A 10,490-nucleotide genomic window follows, 5' to 3' on the forward strand; every position below is an offset into this window, starting at 1 on the left:
CCCAAAACAGGACCTTTTCCAGATGCTGTGTTGCTTTGGCAGGTCACGGTTGCTTTGGCTGTCAGCTTCCGTGGTGCTGACACTCTCACCTGTGCAGACTAAGTTCCTCAGTTCGTTGGAGTCCCGGAACCAAGATGGCACTCCCTGCTCCTGAGGCAGAGGGCTCCCGTGCCTGGAGGCGGCCCAAAAAGGATGCTGCCTCAGCGGCTCTGTGGTGCACACTCTCACCTGTGCAGACTCAATTTTATCTTTCTAGAGAAATCTTTTTACCACACGAACGACCAGAAGATTAGCAAGTGGGAACACAAGATGTCGCATCTTTCTAGAGAAGTCTTTTTACCACACGAACGACCAGAAGATTAGCAAGTGGGAACACAAGATGTCACAGTGTATAAGGGTATACATAAGCTGATCCCTGGCAACTTGTCATCCATCCCCCACATGTAAATCCCAGCATGCATGCATCTACATACACAAAACAGTAGAAGTCACTCTGCATGCCTCTTGTCTACCTCATGCCAGAAGCTGTGTGGGATTTTCTTACAAATGTAAGTTTTATCAGAGATTTTCTCTTGGCAAAAATGAGTTTGCAGCAAAACCATGTTGAGGAAATAATGATTATGAAAATATAGTGTTGTTTGAATATGTGAATAAGTACACAATATTTGCACTGAGATAGAACGAAAATGCTATTGAGTCTTGTCTGTAGTCCCAGAAGTTACTCTTATTAATAGTTCAATTACAATGCAGATCATTTATTCTTTGGTGTTAGTCATTTATTTGTTGCTCTAACAAAAACAACTTGAAGAAAAGGTTCAGTCTGACTTATACTTGGTAAAGGAAGACCATCCTTCATGGCTAGAAAAACATGGTGATGGGAACCTGATGGCGGCTCACACTACATCTGCTGGTACCTGCATAACTTTTTCCTGTTTTTTCAGTTTGGGACCTCAGTGCCCAGTTTCAGGGTTGGTCTTCCTTGCATACTGAATCTTCTGAAAATGCCCTTATAAACATAACCTGAGGTGTTTTCTGGTGATTCTAAATCTAGGCAAGTTGATAATGAAGATTAGTTTCCTTTTCTTATTCAATCTCATTTCAGCCTTGGACTAGGAATGTCAAAATATGCCTCCTCTTTTTAGTTTAGTTTTTTTGTTGTTGTTGTTTGTTTTGTTTTTGTTTTTGTTTTTGTTTTGATTCAGGGTTTCTCTGTGTAATAGTCCTGGCTGTTCTAGAACTAACTTTGTAGACCAGGCTGACCTGGAACTCAGAGAGATCCACCTGCCTCAACCTCCCAAGTGCTAGCATTAAAAGCATCAGGCATGCACCACCACCAAACAAACAAATATGGCCATTTTTAACACAAGTATTTCCAAGTACTAAAGAACTAGTAATATTAAATTAATATGCTGTTGGCCACTTTACATATACTGATATCTCCTATTGCCATTTGTTGGCAGCCATGGTCAACACCAATGTGTTCTCTAACATGGCAGCCAATTGCATCTTTGAGCTGTTTACAAACAGTTGCAAAGACAGCCAAAAACTTCATGCTCTGAGCACTGCAGGGGAAGGATTTGGAGAGAAGGATTCCTCCTTTTACAGAGTTATTCCAGGACTCATGTGCCAGGATGGTGACTTCACAAACCACACTGGCACTGGTGGCAAGTCCATCTTTGGGGAGAAATTTGAGAGTACGAACTATACCCTGAGCGCACACCTTGCCCATGGCAAATGCGTCTGTTTTTTTTCTTCTCTGCTTCCAAGACTGGTTGGGTGGTAAACATCTTTGGGAAAGTGAAAGCTATGAATATTGTGGAAGCCGTAGAGCATTTTAAATTTAGGAACCAGCAAGGTGATCACCATTGTCTATGGTGGACACCTCTAATACTTTTTTGATTTGTTTGCATATGTATTAGCCAACAGGCCATTCCTTCTGTAGCTCAGAAGCCTACCCTTACCTTCTCTGTTCAAAACACCTTGTAAATTCTGCCCCAGCTCGTGTTCCTTGGATTTCATGTCTTTCCCCTGAGTCTAGACATTTGCAGATATAAGTTTGATTATAAGATGAAAACTAGATAAGAAAAAATAAAAGTAACATTAAGAATTTTAGAAAACATAGTTATGACTGGGGATTTAATAATATATTTTTGCTCTTGCTTAACAAATTGAAATAATTTTCACACATTAATACTATCGGTCATTTTTATTAAGACCTTCATAAAACAGGTTTCTGTAAAATAACATTTTTAAAAGATTATGCTTTCTTTTTAAAATTAGTTAAAGAGCATGTTTTTTTTATGCTCTTTAACTTGGAGTTGTATGGCGAAGATGGAATGGTGTCATAGTCTGCTGCATTAGTAACACTGCAAGCTATATTTGTTAGCAGTTCTGGAAGCTAAGAAGTCCAAAATCAAGCTGCTGGCATCCAACAAGGGCCTTGAATCATCACAGAATAACTGTTCTTCAAAGTTTAGTTTAAATTCATCCTTCATATGACTTCTTTAAAAGGTGGCAGTTGCCATCCTGTGGGATTTTAACTAGCCACCGATCCCTTACAAACACCAAGGTTATGTCTACAGTATGTCAAGCAAAGAGCTATCAGAAACTATGTCCTGAGCTATTTCTGTTAAATATATAGCAATGTATGCATCTGGATCCCTAGGCACTTGTAAAGCTAGAGTAGCACCAGCTAAAACTAATTGGGATTTTTATTGTGTGTTGAAGGTGAGCTCACTCATAGCACATCTGTGTAAAGAAGTGTTAAGCTTAAGGTACTGATCCTCCCGTGCATCATGTGTGAGATGTCTCACGCTGCTACTATGTGTTACCAGGCTAACCAGCCTGCAAGTGTCCGTAATTCTCATGTTCCTACCCCACTTGCTGTAGGAATGCTGGGATTACACGTGCCAACTATCACATTTGACTTTTGTCGCTACATTTGCATGGCAAACACTCTACCCAATGAACATCTCCACAACCTCAAAATGTCAAGGTTTAAAAAGGTTTATTCTCTCAAACAGATGCAAGGTATAAAATGTTTGGTATAAAAATTAGTGACATGAATGGAAAATGATTTTGTAATTAGGACTTTCAACAAAAGTACTGTCCTTGCCTTACTCCTATTCCTCTTATGTATATACATATTCATACACACACACACATATGAATATATATATATGTGGCAGTATTATTGGGAGGAAGTATAATATGTGGGAAACATGGTATTACTTTGTAGACCAGATTAGCCTCAAACTAGCAGTGATCCTGAGTGCTAGCCTTTCAAGAATGTGCCCTACCTACAATGCACTTTTCTAATACAAAATGGAACCCCTCCCTAATTCTGTTGCCCTTGACACATACCACTTTCCAATCTCTCCTTCCTAAGGCTATTTCGCAATCCTATCCTGTTTTGGAAAAAGTCATTAGTCCCTGTTCTTCCCAATAACAATTCTTAATACTGGTTTTTCACTGCCATCAACCCAGTGTGTGTTTTGTTGAGTCCACCCTTCAGGCTTGGACTTTCCAGCTCACACTCTCTCGATCCGCAGCACCACCCTGCTTCTCAACCCTGAATGGTGCCTACAGTTCTTACACTCTGATTGTGTGCCTCTTCTGAATTCCTGTCAAGAGCATTAGCCTCAGACTAAAGCTGAAAGGTCACAGCCACTTACTCTGCAATCTCTCTGCGCTTTCTTCTTTGACTTCTCATTCAGTTTGAGAAGAAGTGATGTTTTGAGTCCAGTTAGCTCTGTAACTACCAATGGAAAGGAATCTTGTCACATCAGGGGCATCTGGCAAAGAGTGACCATGCACTTTATTGTTGGGTTCTAAAAGTCATGTCTGGAATGCCTTAAACTTTTTCAGTCCAATAATGGAAAGTATTTAAATTTTATTTTAATTTGTCTTTCTTTTTATAATGGGTTTTTTGAGACAGGATGACACACTGTAGCCCAGGTTGTGCTGTCAAGATGTAACATGCTGTTTTTCTGAGTTTCCAACTTTCATCACTCCCCACACATAAAAGACCCAAAACTTTTACTAAGTTCTACATAACTGTCTCCTGAATACCTAGATTGAAATATTTGAGTGTTCAAGCACACTTACTTGTCTGCATTACAGCTTACTGCTGCTATCATGTTTCTTTCTGTCTTCACCCTACCAAACATTTTACATTAATTACTCTCATCTTTAAAAATCCCACTAGTTTTTTCTTGCAACTACTCCTTCTCTACTTTTTATAATATACTAGAAACCAAGAAAAAAAATGGAAGCCAAGAATTAATATCAGTTGGGCTTGCTTTTACTTGGCATCCATAGCAAACAAGCAGAGAACCCACAGCAATATAGAGGATATAAAAAAAAAAAAAAGAGGGGGGAGGCAGAGAGAGAGAGAGGAAGAAGAAAAGGAAGAATAAGGAGGAGGAGGAGAGAAGAAGAAGAAGAAGAAGAAGAAGAAGAAGAAGAAGAAGAAGAAGAAGAAGAAGAAGAAGAGAGAAAGAAAAGACAGACAAACAAACTATGTGCATCCATGGAGGGAAAAGCTAGAATATCCATCAGTAATTATAGTAGCATAGATCTATGTACCTTGGCCATCTTTCACATAGACTTTTCCAAACCCATTTTTTAATTCCCATCTAATGCTTCTGCCAAGGATGACTTTGGCTGTGCTCTGATAAAGCCACCCAGAGACTTTTCCACCACATATAAATCATTCAAGAAATTGGTTGTTTTTTGACTCTTGAAGAAATGTACTATATCTTAATCCCAGGGAAAGTTAAAAAAACAAGCCTTAAAAAAAAAAAAAAAAAAAAAAACCTGAATAAATAAATTCTGTACAGGTGATGTTTATCACTACTTTGTAATCAACATTGTTTTAAATTCCTGTAACCATGATTTTTCCTGGAAGGTAGCTTCTATGCTTAATTTGGCAGGAGGTTCTGGTATAATGAGCTTTTGGGTTACTTTAATAGTCACAACTCTCTAGGTCAACTGGCCCCTCCACCCAAGCAAAGACACCATGGCTAACAATTTGTGATATTAAACATCTTTAATGGATAAGTTTATCTTTTTACCCACTATTGGAAGCTAATTTGTAACTAAGAGTGGTGGGAAATGATGGCTGTCAGAGTTAGTTGGAACTCGTTACAAAACTCCCATCTGTCAGTAGTTCAGCATCATTGCTCAGAGACCCAAGATGATGCAGTTGATTGCAGAGGAATGACATTTCCAGGTGAAATCCATTATAAAAGTAAACTAATTCCCAGTCATGACCTTACGGACCATAGATAGTCCCTCAGCGACCACAGGCCTGCTGTAAATGGAAGATGATACAGTCATTCATTTGGCATGTGCCTAATAGAAACATTTTCCAGTTTCCCCCTAACTCATTTAATGTTCATTTTAAAATGCACACCCAAATGGACTTGATATTTAATTCTTTTATAAACTGTAAACACTTCACACTGTGGTATTTGGATATCTTACAGACTTTGTCTGTAAACAGAAGTTGCTTCAAGGCATATTCCAGATACTTGCTGGTACAAAACTTTAGAAGCTTAACAAGTTCTCCAAATGAGTGCCAATACTTTTCACCATTTGAATAGAAAAGGCACATTTAGTGCAATGAGTGTTACAGATGTTTGCATTTTAATTGCTATAGTCATGGCTATCTCAAGAACATGGTTTTGTGATAAATCCTGAATTATAGGCAGTACCTTGAAAGATCTATTCCTAAAACTCATATTGAAATAAAAATTAAATATTTTTACATCCTATCATATTACAGAACTCCAGATGGAATGCAACATTAGGTTGCATAACAGCATGACTAAGCAATCTGAGTCGCTTGGATTTGGAATAATGTTGAATTGGGAGTGTCATTATGAAGAAAATGGCTTAAGTTGAGAAAGGAAGGGGACCTGCTCTTGAATAATCAATGTTTTAGACTATTATTTTGGCAAAGCCAGTTGTAGCATTTGTTACCTACCTGCAGCAAAGTAGACCTTTTGTGTTCAAAAACAGACTTTATGGAAGAGCCAGTCGACCTATTTTATTAATTCTGTGTTCATAACTAGTTCATAATATCAAAGTAAATTAAAATCATTGACCCAGACATGAAACTAGGATTTTTAAATGGCAACAAAATATTGAGTAGGGAAATTTCATTATAAATATTTATCAAGAGCCAGGCAGATGGCTCCATGGGTATAGACAGTTTATGCCAAGCCCAGTGACTTGAGTTTAATCTCTGAGATTTCCATGGAGGAAGGCCATAACTGACTCCTAGAAGTTGTTCTCTGCCCTCTACAAATGTTCCATGGTATGCAAACATGCGTATATGTACACACATGCAAACACACACACACACAAGTAAATAAGTAAACATATACAAACAGATGACAAGCAATCATAGACTGTGAAAAGTACATTTTGTATTTAATTATAATTTTAATGCATCGCATATCCTCAGAGTTTTAAATAGCACAGTGTTATTTTATTAACAGAAATCAGAGCCAATGGTGTAATGACTTTATCTTTCTGTAAATGTTAGACAAGCCACACAAACTTAAACTGAAAAGAGTACTCCATATTTTCATATTCTGTTACATTCTAGTTGGGCAGTGTACAAGCCAATGAGCCTGGAAGCTTTGTATAACCAAGTTCACAATGCTCTTCCCTCTTGAGCCCTAGGATACCTGATGCTCTGTCTACAAGTATTCAAGAGATCCAAGGGGAGAACATGATATAATTCATGGTCACATCCCACAGAGGGATTCAGACTATAGGAGAAAACAACTCAAACACGGTAAGTAACAGTTGTTTTGTTTTGTTTGAACTAACAAGAAAAATGTGACTGGTTTCTTACAGTTACATTTTCAGAACGTATTCTGCCTCCCCCAGAATGGTCTGGGTCACAGGTTCTCCCTCTCAGGTATCCAGTGAGTCATGAAACTTGAGAGGTGTGTGCCATTTCCCCTCCGTGTGGGTAGAAGGATGCGTGGCTATGCCGTTCTTGGCAAAGCTCTGATGTTAGCACTAAATATCAGATTGGGTTTTTTTTTCTAAAGTTTTTGAAAAAAAAATCACATCTTAGCATACCAGACTTTCCTATAATGTCAAAATGAAAATAGTCATCTAAATATCTAACTGTAAATATTTATAGGAAATTTTTAGCAAAAGTTGAAGAATTTCTTGATTTGTCTGAATTAAAATTTACCTAACACATCTACTAAACATCTTCTTTTAAACATTTGTGAATATACTTTACCAACATATTCAGAAGTCTTTGTGTTTTCCCAGAGTTCACTTTTCCTAGACTTTATAGTCAACAAACCGCTCTATGGTTGTGGCTGAATTAGTAGGTGTTCTATTTTATTTTATTTTATTCTACAAATAACTGTCCTATGTAATTAGACTTAAGGACTTGAAGTGCTGTGGGAACTTGACTTTTGGGGTTAATAATTTTAAGTAAGTACTGTTTTATTTAAAGCTTGACCCTGTTTAAAAAAAAAAAAAAAAAAACTCCCTGGTTTCCTTCTCTAAGGAAACTGTTTCTCTCTAAACTCTCAACTCGCTGTCCCCTCAGTAGTATAAGTTATTCCTGATCCTTGAGTTATCTGGACACCAATTGGATCTGTGTCCTAGAGTCCAATTATAACATTAACTACCTAGAGAAAAGGCAGACTCTGTAGGTTAATGGCTCAGGCTGCATCCTATTTCAAGCACCTCTGTATGTCTTCCCAGCTGGGCTACAATTCTAGGATTCCCATAAACCACCCCTGCGTGTTTCATCATCTGCTGTCATTGCCCAAGGAACAAAGAGAGACATTTTGCATGCATTTACCCATTTATTATGAATTATTACCGCAGTAGCAGCCAAACAGAAGGTGCATATAGGACAAGGGATAGAGAGTAAAGTTGCCAGGATGGTTGAGCAGGTTCTACCTCCCAGCAACTCCATGAGACCAGGAACCTGGACGCTTTCCAGATCTTATTTCTTTGATTTTTTTTTATAGAAGCCTTCTCATTATGTAGGCATAATTGATGGAATCATTGGTCACTGAGGATAAAGTCATCTTCAAGGCCCTCAAGGCACCTTTCTAGTCATGGGATTGGTCCCCCTGGCAACCAGACCCCATCCTGTGGTTATGGGGACTTTCCAACATTCCCTCATTAAACTAAGCTCAGGTGTGATTGAAAGGAACTAGTTATGAACAACAAAAGACATTCCATTTGCCTTTGTTGCTCTTAGCACATAGGAAATTCCAAGAGTTTTAAGAGCTCTGGGCCAGAAACAGATAAATATCAAATGGTGTACTTCTCATTATAATTTACAATACCACTTACTGCACTTGTGGAAGATTGGCCTTGGAAGCATTGGGAATTTCTCTCCATCTCTTCTCAGGTCCTGTGTGGACCAGCGTTCCTTCTATACCACTCTAACCCCTTTATGACATTTTAAATAAATCAGAAATCTCTGACAGTATGCCCATACAACTAAAGGGATTCTATCATTTTTAGAAAATTCTTATGTTTAGGCCAAATTGGGACCATGGAAACTCTGGCCCTCTGCTTCTAAGTCTATTGGAGTTGCATATCTTGTTGTCAATTTGCCACTTGTATTTAAAATAAAATCTGCTATGCAGGATCATTAACCTTTATTACAAGGACTTGATAATGTCACTGGGAACTAGGCAGTTCCTGATTGTTTGCGTATGCTATATTAGTCAGGAATGTCTACAGCTGCAAAGAAGAGCATACCTGGCCAAATAGCTTAAGGAGTGAGGAGTTACTTCTATAACTAGGAGCCTAGAAAGTTAATTGCTGGTGTTTGCACTGCAGTTCAGTGATGCTCACAGCTATTTTTCTCTGCAGTCCTCTGGGTCTTTCTGGTCATTTCCTATGTTAATGGCAAGAAGAAAAGAAAGGTTCAATGTTTTTCCCAGCTGTATCCCTTTTTCTCAAGAAAGCAAAAAACTTCCCATAATTTCTCTGACTAGACTATATGGCATTTATTCCTCCTTGTTCTTGGTCCTTAATGGAATATGCCTTAGTAAGTGATCATTAATTAATAAGTGACTGAATACATCCACATTAACACTGCCATGTGAGGAGAAGTCTGCCTTTTAGAGGAATTTAAATTCACATAAAAATTGAATTTAAAAAATGCTCAAAACCATCACCTTCTTTTTTGAAAAGGAGAGAGAGCTATATTCACAAGAAACAAAGTGAGCCACTTTTCAGGACTCTTCCTGGCTTGCTAGCAGTTGGAGACTCAAGTGGTTTCAATAGTTTTCAGCTGACTTCTGTCTTAAATAACAAACATTAAATGTGTGGTCAATACGTTTTTGTGGAGGTTTTCCTAAGTGCCATCTCAAAACACAATAGGTAAATGAAAATATTTAAAAGTTCCAGAAAGAAAGAAAAGTACCTAGGAGGTTGTTAAAATTGCAGGCTCTCGGGTTTCACCCCAGCCTTCCAACAGAAAATCCTAATGTGTGTGTGTGGGGGGGGGGGTGTTAAGTAGGTAGTTAGGCAGGTACATGCAGAGACTGAGTCCCCCAGAAATACTTATAAGTAGTTGTGAGCATTCGTGAGTGCTGGGAACAAAACCTAGGTCCTCTGCAAGACAAGACCAGCAAGTGCTCTTAACCAGGGTGCTAGCCCTGAGTGCTAAGTTGTCTGAAATGTATGCTTCCTTCCATTCTTTGCCTTCAAGTTTTCTTGATTATATGCTTATTCGATGTGTGTTTTTTATTTTTATTGTTATTGTTGCTTTGCATAATTCTTCTAAGAACTCTTAATATTATAATCATGTTAGAGTAGAACATTTATAGTTTCCATTAATGTAGAACTAAGAAACACAGTTCGGTTGGGGTGAAATTAACGTACACACTGCCTCAGAATTTCCCAGCCTCTACTGAGTTGACATCTTGGACTCCACTGTCCTTTGTTAGGAGGAACTGTCCTGTGCAAGGTTACCTGTTTAGTAGCATTCCTTGCCTCAATTAAGAAGATGCCAGTTGCAAGCCCCACTCTAGCTGTGAAAGTCAAAGGTGTTTCCAGACCTTGCCAAATTTCTTCAGGAGACAAAATAGTCCTGACTGAGAAACACGACACAGCACCAAAACACTGACATTTGACAAAGAATCTGCAGAGCAGTGGCCCTAACTTCTAGCTACTTCTCCCTCATTCAGATGCCAATGTTTATTTCATTTCTTGCCATTCTATATGCTCAGAGTTGGTTTTTTTTTTTTTATTTTTATTTTGCTAAGGTTTCTTTTTAAGTAAAATTTGAAGCCAGAGTGTGGGCTGAGGAGATGACTCAGTGTAGAACAGCACTTTCTGCAAGATCATTTGGACATGAGTTCAAATCCCCAACACCCACATGCAAGCCAGGCATCAGCATCATCGTCACATGTACCTGAAGCCTCAGGGCCTTAGGGATGGAGACAGGAGGGTTTCTGTGGCTTTCTAGCTGTAAGGGC

The sequence above is a fragment of the Mus caroli genome, chromosome 2 (assembly GCF_900094665.2).
Source record: "Mus caroli chromosome 2, CAROLI_EIJ_v1.1, whole genome shotgun sequence".
In the NCBI taxonomy this organism is placed as follows: domain Eukaryota; kingdom Metazoa; phylum Chordata; class Mammalia; order Rodentia; family Muridae; genus Mus; species Mus caroli.